The following is a 15804-nucleotide window of genomic DNA, read 5'->3' on the forward strand; positions in this document are numbered from 1 at the left end:
TGTGAGTGGCACGCATCAGGGCCTGGTCTCCCTTGGTAAGACCATTGCAGTCTAGGTAGGTCCGGGCGTGTGGAGTGCCTAGATATTGAGTGAGTCACACGCATCACAGGGTGCCCCCAGGCACTGCCAGTACCAGGTGCCCACGAGGGTCCTTGCTTCCCAGGACCGGGCCGGACGTACTGTAGGTGGTGTGCTGCCGCGATTTCAGGGAGGAAATCGTGAACCCACGGCCCAAGAGCACTGGGGTGGGGAGTCTTTAGATTAAGGCAAGGACAGGCACCACACATTCTTGCACACATCCCTTTCGCCTAGGCTATTCTGCTGGGGAGGGATAGCCAAGCCGGATGGTGGACGGCAAAGGGGTCGGGCCCCGCTTGGGTTGATCCCAGATTCTGGGAAGGGATACCCCCGGGTAACCCCACGGAGTCTCCTGGAACCTTCCTACCTCCATTCAAAAAGTGAGGAAGGCAGATACAGTATTAGAACAGGACAGTCTAGTCCGGGGTTAGGACTTGAGGTCCAGCTTGGCGGGTGGCTAGACAAGGGAAGGTCCTGGTGCCCAGGGAGGGGATTCTAATACTAGGGACCCTGGCTGCGTCGAAAAGGGTGCTCAAGAGTCTCTAGGGTAGAGGCAAGGCGCGGGGGTACATTTAGGTGGTGTGAATGTAGTTAGTTTACCCGGGTAAAAAGAGAGAGAGAGAGTGAGAGGGAGAGTGATTGAGAAAGGGTATAAGTTATAAAAAGGGGGGGAAAAAAAGACTTAAGTTAAAGTTATTTATTCAGTTGAAAAAAGACGAAAAATACTTGATTTACTTGTAGATTTGTGTTGCCCGTCAGTAAATTTCCGTTTGGGTAGGGGCACATTTGGGATCTTAGTTTAGTTATTTAAGGATGGGTCAGTGTGTTAGTAAAACAGGGATCCCTTTCAAAGGAAAAAAGAAGATAAAGAGTATTCCATTAGATAGTCCACTTGGACAGTTATTAGACCATTGGGATTCTCAAGAAGCCACTAAAACCCTTGACCAAGTTAGAATGATTTATTATTGTACAGAGATTTGGCCAAAGCTGAAATTACAAGGAAGGTGGCCATGGTATGGAACTCATGATCCATGGATGTGTTCCCAACTGAACCAGTTTTTGCGAACTCAGGAGAATCCCGATATAGAACAACTAACATATGCCGCCTGTTGGCAAGGTGGGGTTGTGAGTGAAGGGAGCGTGAAGATCTGTAAATTAAGGAAAAAAGAAGAAGATAAGGAGGAAAGTGAAGGGGAACAAAGAGTCACTAAGACCTGGGATCCCCTAGATCACCTACCACCTCCTCCTCCAATTTACCCAGTCCCAAACCCCAATTCTATACCTGCTCCCCCAACAGTAATTCCACTGCCACCTCCTCCTAATGCCCCTATGCAGGACCCCCTACCTGCTCCCCCAACAGTAATTCCACTGCCACCTCCTCCTAATGCCCCTATGCAGGACCCCCTACCTGTTCCTCCAACAGTGATTCCACTGCCACTTCCTCCTAACGCTTCTGGGCCAGATCCCAATCCGGTACCTACTCTTCCAGCAGCAAATCTAGTCCCTCCTACACTCTATCCCTCATCTTCAACCGCTCCTTTAACTTCACCTCCTTCCAACATTCCTACCCCTAGACTTGAGCCCTCATCTTCCCCTATGGTTACTCTTTCATCCTCCCCCAGTCATGATACATGTATGCCACCCTCTGTACATCCTCCATTATTATCCCCAAATATAGCTCCTGACGTTAATACTATGAATTTACCTCCTTCCCCCTCACCCATATCTATTCCTTTACCACCCGCCAATTGGAAACTGAGTTCGTCCCCTTTGTCCAGTAACGAACAAGACTCCGTTTTCCAGGTGACCACCCAAACTGACCATAGTATTGAAGGCCCTTGGTGTAACACTAGGTCAAAGACATCGAAACCTGAAAAAATGATGCCTCTCAGGGAAGTCCCAATGGGTGGGATGATAGGAGGGGTAGGATTTGTAAATGCACCACTCACAGCTTCGGAAGTCCGAGGGTTCAAGAAGGAGTTAGGAAATTTAGTAGAAGACCCAGTGGGCATTTCAAACCAAGTGGACCAGTTCCTTGGACCCAATATTTACACCTGGGGAGAACTCAATTCTATACTCAATATCTTGTTTTGTCCTGAGGAGGTTAGGATGATCCGAGCAGCGGGAATAAGGATTTGGGAAAAGGAGAATAGAGTTGGACCCCCTGGAGACCTTAAGATGCCTTTGGTAGATCCAGGATGGGATCCAAATCGGGAGGAGGGCAGGAGGAATATGAGAGATTACAGGTCTCTGATAATTAAAGGTATAAAGGAGTCTGTCCCTCGTAGTAGTAACACTAAATTGGCTTTTGAGGGTACCCAAGAGAAAGATGAGACTCCAGCGAGTTGGCTTACTAGACTGAGGAGGAATTTTCAGCTATACTCTAATATAGATCCCGATAGTCCAGAAGGACAAGTACTTTTAAAAGTGCAGTTCGTTACCAAATCTTGGCCCGACATTAGAAGAAAGTTGGAAAAAATTGAGGATTGGCAAGACAAATGTATAAATGACTTGCTAAAAGAGGCTCTGAAGGTTTACTTAAGAAGGGAAGAGGAGAAGGCCAGGGCAAAAGCTAAAATAATGGTAGCTGTGGCTCGGGAAAGCATCGGGGCGGATAGTAATTCACCGGTACGGTCCCCGGGAATAGACCAAAACAAGCCACCTCCATCGGTGGGACGATATTGGGAAAAGCCAGGATTTAGAAAGGATGGAGAAAGATCAAGGAAGATAGAAGGAGTACCCAGTGATAGGACCTGCTATTATTGCGGGGAGGTTGGACACTTTAGGAGATATTGCAAGAAATTGCGACTAGATGAAGCAATTGTGCAAGAACAGGAAGCATTAGAACGGGTTTTGAGGGGTGATGACTAGGGGTGTCAGGGGCTTTATCTATTAGGGGATCCAATAAGACACCAAGAAGAGCCCCTGGTAAATTTTAATGTGGGTCCCCAAGATGAAGACTTTGAATTCCTTGTGGATACAGGAGCTGATAGATCAAGTATTAATAGACTGCCAATGGGGATGACTCCTGGAAATAAGATCTGTGAAATATTAGGAGCAGAAGGGAAACCGTTTTTAGCACCAGTTGTTGAAAATGTAGAAATAAAAGGAAATTCGAGACAATGTACAGTAGATATTATCTATTTGCCAAAACTAGAAACCAATTTGTTGGGAAGAGATTTACAAGTCCTGTTGGGAGTAGGGATTGTACCAGATAACGGGAAGATGGTCGTTAGACTCATGAGGTTAACTCAAAAGGACTTAGAGGAGATTCACCCCGAGGTGTGGGCTGAAGAGGGAAAATATGGATATTTAAACATTCCACCGATAAAGGTAGAAATGCAAAAAGACATTCCTCCCATACGGGTAAAGCAATACCCCATATCATCAGATGGAAGGAAGGGACTGGCACCAGTGGTTGAACATCTATTAAAGGAAGGCATCCTCGAACCCTGCATGTCCCCCCATAATACCCCCATACTAGCCATTAAAAAGACCGAAGGAAAATACAGGTTAGTCCAAGATCTGAGAGAGGTAAATAAGAAGACTATTGCAAGATACCCCGTAGTGCCTAATCCTTACACGTTGCTAAGTCAAATCCCGAGAGAACATGCTTGGTTTACTATCATAGACCTGAAGGATGCTTTTTGGTCTTGTCCCTTGGCAGAGGATTGCCGGGATTGGTTTGCATTTGAGTGGGAACATCCAGATAGAAACCGGAAAATGCAGTTAAGGTGGACGCGCTTACCACAGGGATTTACTGAGTCCCCTAACCTGTTTGGGCAGGCACTAGAAGAGCTATTAAATCAATTCCATCCTAACGGAGAAATAAAATTGTTGCAATATGTAGATGATCTATTAATCTCTGGGGAACAGAAAAGCGAAGTCAGAACTGCCAGTATACAACTATTAAATTTTCTAGGGGAAAAGGGGCTGAAGGTATCGCGAGATAAGTTGCAATTTGTAGAATCGGAAGTCACCTATTTAGGACATGTGATTGGAAGGGGGTATAAGAAATTAAGTTCTGAAAGAATTACAGGAATTCTTTCCATCCCAGCTCCAAAAACTAAGAGAGATGTAAGAAAACTCCTGGGATTATTTGGGTACTGTAAATTGTGGATAGATAATTACACACAGAGAGTAAAATTCTTGTATAATAAATTGGTAGATCAAGAACCAATCAAATGGACAATAGATGATGACCGGCAATTACAAGACCTAAAGAATAAATTATCTTCAGCCCCTGTACTAAGTTTGCCCGATCTTAGTAAGGAATTTGATCTATTTGTAAGTGCAGAAGAAGGAATCGCCTATGGGATACTTACCCAAGAATGGGGAGGATCACGAAAACCTGTAGCATTTCTGTCCAAATTACTAGATCCTGTAGCCCGGGGGTGGCCAACTTGCCTGCAAGCGATTGCAGCTGCAGCAGTCTTGATTGAAGAGGCCCAGAAATTAACATTACAAGGAAAAATTAAAGTGCATACACCGCATGATCTCAGAACTGTTCTTAGCCAAAGGGCCCAACAGTGGCTCACGGATTCTAGGATTTTAAAATATGAGATCATCCTGATAGATACTAAGAATCTGGACCTTGCTACCTCTAAGTGCCTTAATCCTGCCCAATTTCTTTTGGGAGAACCCGTGAACAACCTAGAGCATGATTGCCTAGAGTTAATACACATGCAAACAAAGGTGAGAGAAGATCTTGTGGATGTACCCTTACCTTATGGGAGAGTTTTGTTCACAGATGGATCCTCTAGAGTAGTCTCTGGGAAAAGAGCTTCTGGGTATGCGATAATAGATGGTAAAAATATGGAAGTTGTAGAAAAGGGGAAGCTGTCTTCGAATTGGTCAGCACAGTGCTGCGAAGTATTTGCATTAAAAAGGGGACTAGATCTGTTAGAAAAAGATAGCGGCACTATATATACTGACTCGCAATATGCATTTGGCATCGTACACACCTTTGGCAAAATCTGGGAAGAGCGTGGATATTTAAATTCTAAAGGGAAAAATCTAGTACATACAGAACTAATAAAGTTAGTATTAAAATCTTTACAAAAGCCAACAGAAATAGCAATAGTGCACATCAAAGGACACCAGAAAGGAGATAATTTTGAGATAAAAGGAAACAAACTTGCTGACCAAAAGGCTAAGGAGGCAGCCTTAGAAATAGGAGAACCAATTAAGATCTTCAAGCTAGAAAGGAAAGCCAGACAACAAGAAGGCGAAGTAAGGCCAATCTTTAGTGAGAAGGAACGAAAAGCGATAGAGGAATTGAAATTACACCAAGGGGAACGTGGTGAATGGTTAACTCAAGATGGGAGGAGGTTTCTAAACCAGGCATTAGCACGGAAGATATTAACAGAAATCCACGAATTAACACATTGGGGAACCCAGGGACTATGCGACCACTTCTTGAGAGAAAACATATGCATTGGAGTGTATGAATTAGCTAGGACAATAACCAAAGGGTGTGTAATCTGTCAAAAAGTTAATCAAAAAGTAATGAGAAGAATAGAACCTGGTGGAAGAGAATTGGCTCTAAGACCATTCCAAAATATACAGATAGATTTCACTGAAATGCCCCTAGCACAGGGATATAAGCATCTATTGGTAATAGTAGATCACCTCACCCATTGGGTGGAAGCTTTCCCCACCAAAAAGGAAACTGCAGAGGTGGTCGCAAAGATAATCCTGGAAGAAATCATTCCCCGGTATGGTTTAGTAAACACGATTGATTCTGATAGAGGGCCTCACTTTGCTGCTCAGGCCTTACAACGAATAATTGAAGCCTTGGGGATGAAATGGAGACTACACACTCCATGGCATCCCCAGAGCTCGGGCAGAGTTGAAAGGATGAATAAAACACTTAAAAATGTGTTGACAAAGTTAATATCTGAGACCAAATTAAATTGGCTAAAGTGCTTGCCCTTAGCCTTATTACGTATTAGAACAAGACCTCGAGCAGACATAGGGGTTTCCCCCTATGAGATGATGTTTGGGCTTCCCTTCTTATTGTCCCCCTACAGTACTGGAAATTATCTAGATGGAGAAGAAGCCACACGGAAGTATTTAGGAGTAATTGGGAAAACGTTGGAGGACCTCAGAAAAAAGGGATATATACCTCAAACCTCTCCTCATGATACAAATGTTCATGATATTCATCCTGGGGATTGGGTACTAATTAAATCATGGAACAATACGCCTCTAATGCCTAAGTTTGAAGGTCCCTTTCAGGTGTTGCTGACCACTCACACGGCGGTATTGACTCAAGAAAAGGGTTGGACACATATTACTAGAGTTAAAGGGCCGGTAACACCTCCCAACGCAGGATCCAACTCCCTTGATCCATCTACCGGACCAGTAGAAGGAACTTCATCTACCAGTTCGCGGGAATGGACTGTAATCCAGAACCCGACAGATCTAAAGATAACTTTTAAGAGAAACCCGAGGACTGACAAAGACTGAAAGTGAAATCAGAGAGTTATGTCTATAAAAGTTCAGAAATTTGTTGTAATGTTGTTAGTGTTCTAAGAGTTAAGAAGTTAAAATTATTCCCTATGGAAAATTAATGAAAATTAAATTCTCCTACTGAGCTTTCCTAAAAAGGGGGCAGTGAAAATTAGTAATTAGAGAGTGAAACAGCTAGTGTAAAAGGACTCTTATCAGACCTCTAAGAAGACCTTAGATCCAAGAGGCAAGACCGGAGGGAGCAAACAGGGGAGAAATGGCCCCTACCGGACTCTTGGGGAAACTGGTACTGGTGCTAGTGATGAGTGCTGCTCTTAGCAGACACGATGACCCTTGCACCAAATGTTATCATCCTATCTATGATGGGGAAGACCTGAGGTCCTTCTTTAGAGTCCATACCAACATAAACCCGAGCTGTTTTAATCACTCTCAGTTAATTACCTGTCGAGAAGATGGGAAAGTATATTGGACTACCAGGAATACAGCCACTTATAGGCAACGCCTGCTTGGGGAGTGCCCAGTAGGAGAATCCTGGTTTTGTTTTGAACATGAAGGATTGAAAGACTTGGTAAAGGAAAAACAGCTGATAAGGGAGAGAGAAATCCCGGATGCTCCCTTAGAGAGAAATTTATTTATAGATCTAGTGGAGAAAATAAGCAAAGAGTTAAACTTAACTGAATGCTGGGTTTGCGGAAGTACTCAAATGACAGAAATTTGGCCATGGGAGGGAATTAGCCTAAGCCCACTAGAAATTCTAAGATGGAAACAAACAAAATTAGATTATGAATCTTTGACATCCCGTGGAAAAGAAAAATGGAATTTAAAATCAAGAGTAGTAGGTGAAGAATGTATACTGAGAATAGGAAAAAGATACAACACCCCTGTAGGAAAAATGGCATGTAAAAGGTATATAATGATAAGGGAACAAGATTCCAAATGGGTCCCAAAGGAACCCAATACATATTGGGCTGTTGGAAAAACTGAGACAGGATGTATATATCATGAAGGATATAAGCTCCATAAATGTACAGGAAAAAGAATAAATCCCTTCTGGGGGATTAGGGAACTATCAAAATTCTGGGAATTGCCAGGTGAAACTGAAGATGAGTTCTGGCAAGCCCCAGAATATTTGTTCTGGATCTGTGGAAACACCGCTTACACCAGGTTACCTGGAGATTGGATGGGGAGTTGCACCATAGGGGTCATTAAACCAGCCTTTTTCCTATTGCCTAAGAAATCAGGAGCACACTTAGGAGTCCCGGTATATGATGACTTACGGAAGGATAATAGAAAGAAAAGAGATGTAATTGACATGGGAGGTACACAAGTATGGAGAAGTAAAGTATGGACTCCAGAAGAAATTATTCAAACATATGGGCCAGCCACATGGGCTCAGGATGGATCCTGGGGCTACCGTACCCCTATCTATATGTTAAATAGGATAATCAGGCTCCAAGCAGTACTGGAAAAAGTTTCAAATCGAACAGCGCTAGCATTTGAACATATAAGTGACCAATTGTCCCAAACGAGAACAGTAATTTATCAAATTAGGTTGGCAGTAGACTACTTATTGGCAGATGAAGGAGGAATATGTGGAAAATTCAACTCGTCTGAGTGCTGCTTGGAGATTGATGATAAAAGTACAGTAATAAAAAATATCTCTAAGGAAATCCGCAAACTGGCCTATGTTGGAAATCAGGAATGGACACCTCTAATAAATAGTAACTGGTGGGATGAGTTCTGGTCCTTTAAAGGAACATGGTGGAAAAAGGCTGCGTTTATAACCATCTGTTCAATAACCGGTTTGGTGTTTTTACCTTGTCTGTTCCCTTGTCTAGTCAAAATACTAACTTCCACAGTACAGGCAAGTATTCGACGTCTTGAAGTAAATACTCAAAAACAGGCAAAAATAATGTTGATGGAAAGCCAGAGGCCAAACCACGAGACGGCAAAAGAGATATATAATAAATATCAAAAACTCAGGAAATTTTATTTCCAAGAGCAAGAAACAGCAAATTGATGCGGGCATCAGCCCGATCAAAGGAATAGAGGGGGGAGTTGTAATGGACAATCCTATAAGTTAAGGCCATTGAAAGTGTTACTGTTAAATGTGAAGTTTCAATAAGTTAAGCGTGTTAATTATGTTGTTGTTAAAATGTAAAACTTCTAATGTTACTGTTGATTTGAAGTTGTAATAAGCAAAGTTGTTGTTACAAGGTTGAACCTGTTAGTCCCTGCAGTTCACACCCACCCTTGTTACCTCCGTCAAGTGCTGCCTCCACTGCTCTCTAAAATGGCGCCGAGGAAACCTCCCTGGGAAATATGCAAATCAAGAGGAAGTCAAGAGAATCTAACTAAAGACCCTGAAACCAACAAACTAAACTAAAATTTAAGAAACTAAGTGAATGGTTCTGCTGGCAAAAGGTACTCTTATTCAATTAGTGAGGTTTTAGAACTCACTGTAATTTCAACAGAACAGAGATGAAGTGAGGACCCTAGACTTCGAGCCAGACAGTTGTCTTCCTGGGCACGCTCGTGAGGACGGAAGCCCCAGTTCTGCTGTGCAGCAAAACTGCGTCACCTCCTCCTCTGCGTCGCTACCGGGAGCAGTGGCGGTGTGCGCGACCCCTCGGGCCCCCACCCAGAGCTGAACCTTTAATAAAGGCACTGAAAAGGAGAAAGATCTCCTGCCCATTTTTATATCAGTCAAGATATTGAATGAAATCTCTGATGCATGGAAACCCAGAGAGGGATAGCTGTAACTGTCATGTTCTCTTTAAACAAAAAATACCAGCCTCATTTTAATGAAAACTGTGTAGGAAAAAGACCCTGGTGAACATAAGTTACAGTTGGAGCTCTCAATTCAATTTTATTGCTTTAAAATCTATGAAAATCAACACCAGAAAAAATGGATTTTTGAGTTACTGAATATATTTTTGACTTTGAACTTCACATTACAGATCTTTTCCCTTAAGATAAACCCCTAGGTAGCAAGAGATCTGTCCTAGATCATGGAGTTTCAGTTTTTCCCAGTATTCTGGGAGTGGCAGTGCATCACCTATCCTACCCAGGGGTTACCCTCCCAGTCCAGTGAGCTGCACTCACTTGTCTATTTTGCAACAGGGCTGCCCCACAAAGGCCCACCATTTTAGAGAAGGTGGAAAGATGCATTCTTCCCACCTTCAAAATGCTGTACTATTTGCACTGGCTGGGTGATGGAAATCTATTTATTCCCTCTTGACTGTGCCACTTGACATCAGTACAGGATACCTGGTTACACTGGTCAGTGTAGAATTATTATTTTGTCTAAGGATAAAGGCTTATATCTCCTTGACTCCTGCTGTTTTCCTTGTATACCACTGCCCCTCCAGTGTTAAACAGTTCCTGCAGTTACACATGGAGCTTGCCTCAGCTTAACCAGGAGTCATTCCCCTGGCTTCTCAAGAATTTCACTTTTCTATGCTACAGAAGCACTCAGCTGTGCAGCACAGCTACAGCACGAGGCAGATATCTCATGGTGCCCTGGGCAGCAACAAACACAAGAAAGGCTAAACTGAGCTTTGGAAACGGCCATCAGTTGATTTGCTTTTGTGATTATTTCATGAAAATTACGCATCCTCTCTTATAATTTCCTTTTCTTTGTTACTAATGGACCCTCTTCAGATTTAAAAAAAAAAAGTCCAAAAGGTGAATGCCTTAACTTCTTAGCAAAAAGTCTTTCCTTACTTCTTGTCATGGACTCTTCCCTGTTTCTTCAGCCTTTGGATTCTGTCTGTGGTGAGCAGCTGCCTTTGCTTTTTTTTCCTCCTCCCTCCCAACCCTGTCCCTACAGATTGTACAACACACTCTGGAAGGGATGGGAGAAACCAGGAAAGCACTGGGAAAAAATGAAACAATTACAAAGTCAGAGAGGAAGCTCCCAAAGAGAGGTAACAGGCTTCTGGAGGAAAAGAACTGCAATGACTAAACTTTATAAAATGTAATTTGGTATTTGAAACTCATAAATCGACAGTGACATTGAATCCTTTGTGTATTCAACTTAAATAAAATTTCACAGATTCAGAAGCGAAAGATGGAGTATTTGACACTATCTCACAGAATTCTGTCAGCCACATGTTACCTGTTCTCCTGAGCAGACAGATGCTGCAAATTTCAATGGCAGGAAGTGGATATTGGTCCTAAAAACTCCCGTGTTGCACTTCTCTCTGAGAGATGTCTTGTTGCAGGTTTCATGTTTAGTTTCTACCCAAAGAGACTTTGGAGAGCTGGTAGAACTGGTGAATTTTGATTCTAGCAGGTGGAGACCTCTTGAACTGCTTGGCATTGTCAGATGCAGTTGCAGCTCTGGTGGGAGGGGGGAGGTGGAATTAGCATGAAACCATTTTAAATTGTGGCACTTAACTCGACTAACTACAATTATAGTAAAATGCCTTCTAAAGTGTCTGATTATATCTTACAGTCAGAAGTTCCAAATAAAATGGATAAACATACATTAAGAAGCAAAACAAGAGTGAGTGTTAAGCACAGAAAACAAGAGAGATTGCTAAGGATAATTATTATATGCAACACCCTGCATGAGGTGTTAGTGTTTTGTTGATTCTTTGGTGTTATATATTTAGAAAAAGAGGCTGAACTGTCACCTTTGTAACCAAATAGCTTATCACCGAGTGCATTAAGTAGGAAACAGATCACTTATGTTGCATTTACATGGTTAATCTGTCTACCACATTCTGAGTTTCTCCCTGCTCAGTCGGTGGAAGATTAGAGCCTTTTTTTCATAATTGCTTTGTTAAACCACTTCACTAAAATTAGCATTTAAATAAGGGTAAATTGAGCACTGAATGGAATTTCCATAAAAGTGCGATAAACCCCGAGCCTGTACGAGGTCTGTGAGTGGAGGGAGCTGCAGCATGTGTAGGCTTTGTGTGGAGCAGGAGAGCAGCCAGGACACAGCTGCCTTCCAAGACTGGGGCAGCGTCTGTGTGGGCTTGGATGGTTTGTAGGACAGAGAATTCTGGTTTACCTGGCATCTCTAAATAGCACAAAATATTAAGGCATGCAAAAGGTTCTTTTTAGTCTGCTAAAATGTTCATGTGTGTGCAGCCTCAGTTTGAGGTTTGACTTACTCATGTCAGGTACAGTGATGAATAAATATGAGGAAGAAAGGGGGTTTATCACAGGGGAGTCCTTCAGATCTCCATCCTTTTTTCAACCTTCAGATGACAGCAGCTGAGTGAGAAAGCAATTTGTACCTCAGAGGTATTTGGCCAGCCTTAGGGTCAGTGCTTAACACCCTGTGTGACTGGGGTTGCCAGAAGCACTCTGGGATTTCATGCCCATTTATATTCCACTGGCTTTCAAAAGAACCACTGAGCCAAGTGTGTGGAGGCAAAGCCTGAGCTCTTCTGCAGGTCACCTTCGGTTTTATTTTGGTGGGGAGCCCAGGCCAGCATCAATCTCTCTGTTCTGATTCAGGATAAGTACAGAGGGACCTAGGACTGTTCTCTTCTGGAGAAGGATAGTCAATTCCTGTGCTGTTCCTCCAGGTCTGCTTCTTTTAACATTGTAAAAGGCACAACCTTGTAGTGTAATTTGGGATAATTTGGCACAGTCCCTTAAAAAAGGGGGTTTTATATGCATCCCTTCCATATAGCTGAGAGCTATCCATCTCTCAAGAGGTGGCAGAAGGGGAACATAGTACAAAGAAGATGAAAGAAAGTTTAGGTGATGTGATGACAAAGCCAGAGAGAGTATGTATGGGAGGAGGAGAAAAAAGAGAGGACTTGAGGGCTGGGGAAGAGACCCCTGCATTGGCCAGGAACTGTATTTTTATATGTCTGAGTGTTTGAAATCCACCCATCACTAGCTTATAACTGAAGGAATTGCAGTTAAACTTGATCTGCATTATTATATCACTGTCTTAATTTGAGTGATTATTAAGACACAGCCTTAAAATTTGCTTTTTCTGTGTGTTGGCAGGCCTGGCATGGTGGATGTGTTTGGATTATGATGGACTTGTGTTTGTGTGGCTGTATATGTATGTATATGTCATGTGTGCACATATTAAGACCATTTTGGTTGATCTATTTTGCCACTTCTTGTTTTAAACAAAAGGTTGCAGGGATCCAAAGTAACTGTGTAGAGGAGTGAACACTCCCTTAAGATGCTTCAGTAAATTCTGGCATAGGCTGGCGTCTGTACCTGTAAGGATGACAGCAAAGAGCCCTTTCTAGTCCAGTTGCATGGGAAAGCTGAAAATGGAAATGCAGTTGTTATGGTGCAATGCTGGAAACAAATGGAAACCAACATAAGAAATCCACCCATGGCAGTGTATACATCACTTAGAGATTTTTTTCCCCCCAAGTTTACATCATGTCTCTGTTCAAAGGCTAGGGGAAGCTCATTTCTAGTGTTGGCTGTTTTCACACTGGGGGCAGGATCTCACCTGGGAGCAGCAATTGAGCTGGCTAGATACAAAGCTGAGGACATCCATAGGTCACCTAGGATGGTTTTTAAAAAGAGGAATTTATTAATTGTTAGCACTGCAGTCATTAAAAAACATAACGTGTACTGCTAATGAAGAATGAAGTTAAGAAAATGCAAAACAGAAAACAGTAGAAGTGTTTCCTGTTGATATTCACAAGTGGTCACCTGAGTATTTGTGAAATGATGGTGAGCCCATGTTTCCTTTTCGTTTTATGAATATCCTAATATGTAGGTTAATACATACAACTACTTTGGAATAATTAGACACAGTTCTGCTGGCTTCAAGTAATTGGTGATTTGAGGATTCACTGGACTGGTGAAGAACACCAGTTAAAGGGCTCCTCAAACACTGAATCCAGTGCTGGCCTAAAAGAGAAGCAAGAGGGGGTGAAGGTGAAGGGCTGAGGTCTTTGTGAGGGTCCCCAGGATGAGGGAGAGATGAATCTGACTCCATGTTCTCAGAAGGCTGATTTATTATGGTTAATATTATTATATTATGTTATTAGATTATATTAAAATAATGCTATACTAAAACTATACTAAAGAATACAGAATGGGTACATCAGAAGGCTTAACAAGAATGATAATGAAGACTCATACTGAGTCCAACACAGAGTCCAACACAACTGGACTGTGACTGGTCATTAAGTAAAAACAATTCACATGAGAGAGAAACAATGTCCAACCACATTCCAAAGCAGAAAAACGCACTCTAAGCTTCTCAGCTTCTCAGGAGAAAAATCCTAGGCCAAGAGGATTTTTCAGAAAATATCATGGTGACAAAGGACTGTGCATTGCAAAAGAAGCATGAAATGCTCCTTATCCTTATAGGCTGAATTTACTAAAACTTGTCACATTTGTAAGCTATGTTTATAAATGTGAATTGATGAGTGTTTCTCTTTTATAATGGAATGAGAAGAGAGAGGAATGTGCCATGAATGCTTTTAGAGCCTGATTACTTCATTAAAGGTTCTTTATGCAGAGGTTGTTTTCCAATTCAGGATGCTAAGCCAGCTGTTCTGGTTGAGGCTCCCAACCTTTTGGGCAGCATCTGCCTTGATAAGAGATATTTTTTCTTTTCTTGCCTTTTCAAACACCATAGGTTGTGCAGTGCTGCCAGAGTGAATGAAACTTTGAGGAGCAGATGAAGCAGCTACTCCAGACCCAGTGGGTACTATGGAGTAAAAGCCAATATATGGCATTTTTGTTGGTTGGCAAAACCTCCTGTCCCCAGGGCAGAGTCCTGTGTGCCATGGTGCTGAGATCTGGAGCAGAACAAAATCCCAGCTGTCTTTGCCTTTCAGCCAAATGGACAACAGACTTACTCTCCTTTCAAAAACAAAGGGGATTGGAAACAGTGGTGTAAAGATATTTTTTAAATTTCCACTCCAGTGCAATACCTCACATCGTGGAAGGTCTGCATTTGAGCTGCGTATACTTGGGGGTTTTGCTCAGAGGAAATACTTGCCCTGGGCCTGGATGTTGCCTTCCACCAACATGTGAATGGCTATTTTAAATTGACCTTTATTCCATTTTATTTAGCTATTTTTCACTAGGACTTCAGTAAAGAGCTGAACTACTTGTTTTCACTCTTACTGTGTAGATCTCTTTTTTCCTTTTTTTTTTTTTTTAATATAACTTCCTCTGGTTAGTTTTCCCACCCCACCATGTACACATCATCCCTCTAGAGTGCAGCTGTTGAACATCTGTCCCTCCAGCCCCATACACTGGTGAAAGGAAGCAGCAGTAGGATCCCTCACAAAGGTGAAGAGCGTGGTGCAGCTGTGAGGGGTCACACCAGAGGGCTGTGCAGCACAGTCCCTGCTCAAGCAGTGTCCTTGCACACGAGGAAGGAGCTGGGATTTGTCTGTGGAAGGAGCCAGACTACAAGGAAATGCAGGTTTTTCCAGTGACCTGCAGTTAAAGGACCTTGACTTAGAGATGGCATTGAACTCCTGGCCGAATTCCCCAAAGAATCTGGTTTATGTTAATCTATTTAGTAATCTCTCTGTTGACCCGTGTTTGCTCCTGGCCTCCAAACATCCTGTGGCAATTAACTCCACAGCATAATGATGTGTTATGTGCAAAAAGCATGACCAAGGGGAAGGAGCATCAGAAGCTGGAATTGATAAAAGGCCTGAATAATGCAGGTATCAGCTGTATGAAACCTTTGAAGATCTGCTTATTTGACTCCAGATTTGATCACAATTCTGCTCTCACTCTGATTTTTATGCTGGTCACCATTTTGAGATGAGATCAAAATTAGGCCAAAATGCTTCTAAGGGAAGGCAATATCTGATGTTTCCAATTAAAAAAAACCCCAAATCTGCTTTTAATGAGAAATAACCCAATGCTTAAGAGAGATGACTTCTTGTAAAATTTAAGGAACATCTAAAATCTATTAAAACAGTCAAGCTTGTGTTATTTCCCTCTCATATAGGTACCCATGTGTTTAATTAGGAATAACATTGAAGCCTTGGAGTGCTGCAGTTGTGATAAGAATTGCTGTAATAGGCTTTGATACTGTTAGTTTAAAGAAATTCAATTAATAATTAAGGTGTTTGCTGATATCAGTCATGCAGCACATTCAGAGGCAATTATTGCATTCTACATATTTGATTTAGACAAAAACAAGTGTATGTCTTTGCTTTTATCCCTTGTTCCAGAGACAAAGGATGTGGGGTGTCTGACCAGGAGGGAGGGGTAGGAGACAAGAAATGCCTGCCCAACCTTGTGCTAATTTAAACACATGGTACCTGGTTGCTC

General features: G+C 42.4%; 1 long non-coding RNA gene across 4 annotated transcripts in view; it reads left to right on the forward strand.

Annotated features, from left to right (window-relative positions):
- The window catches only part of LOC135309629 (uncharacterized), a 96261-nt gene extending 85638 nt beyond the window's left edge, over positions 1-10623 (forward strand). For all 4 annotated transcript variants that reach the window (XR_010369825.1, XR_010369822.1, XR_010369823.1 and 1 more), the window contains one exon: positions 9264-10623. This is a non-coding gene — a long non-coding RNA (uncharacterized LOC135309629). The remainder of the gene's footprint in view (positions 1-9263) is intronic.
- The last annotated feature ends 5181 nt before the right edge of the window (positions 10624-15804 follow it).

This window comes from Passer domesticus, chromosome 11 (assembly GCF_036417665.1).
Source record: "Passer domesticus isolate bPasDom1 chromosome 11, bPasDom1.hap1, whole genome shotgun sequence".
NCBI classification, from domain to species: Eukaryota; Metazoa; Chordata; class Aves; order Passeriformes; family Passeridae; genus Passer; species Passer domesticus.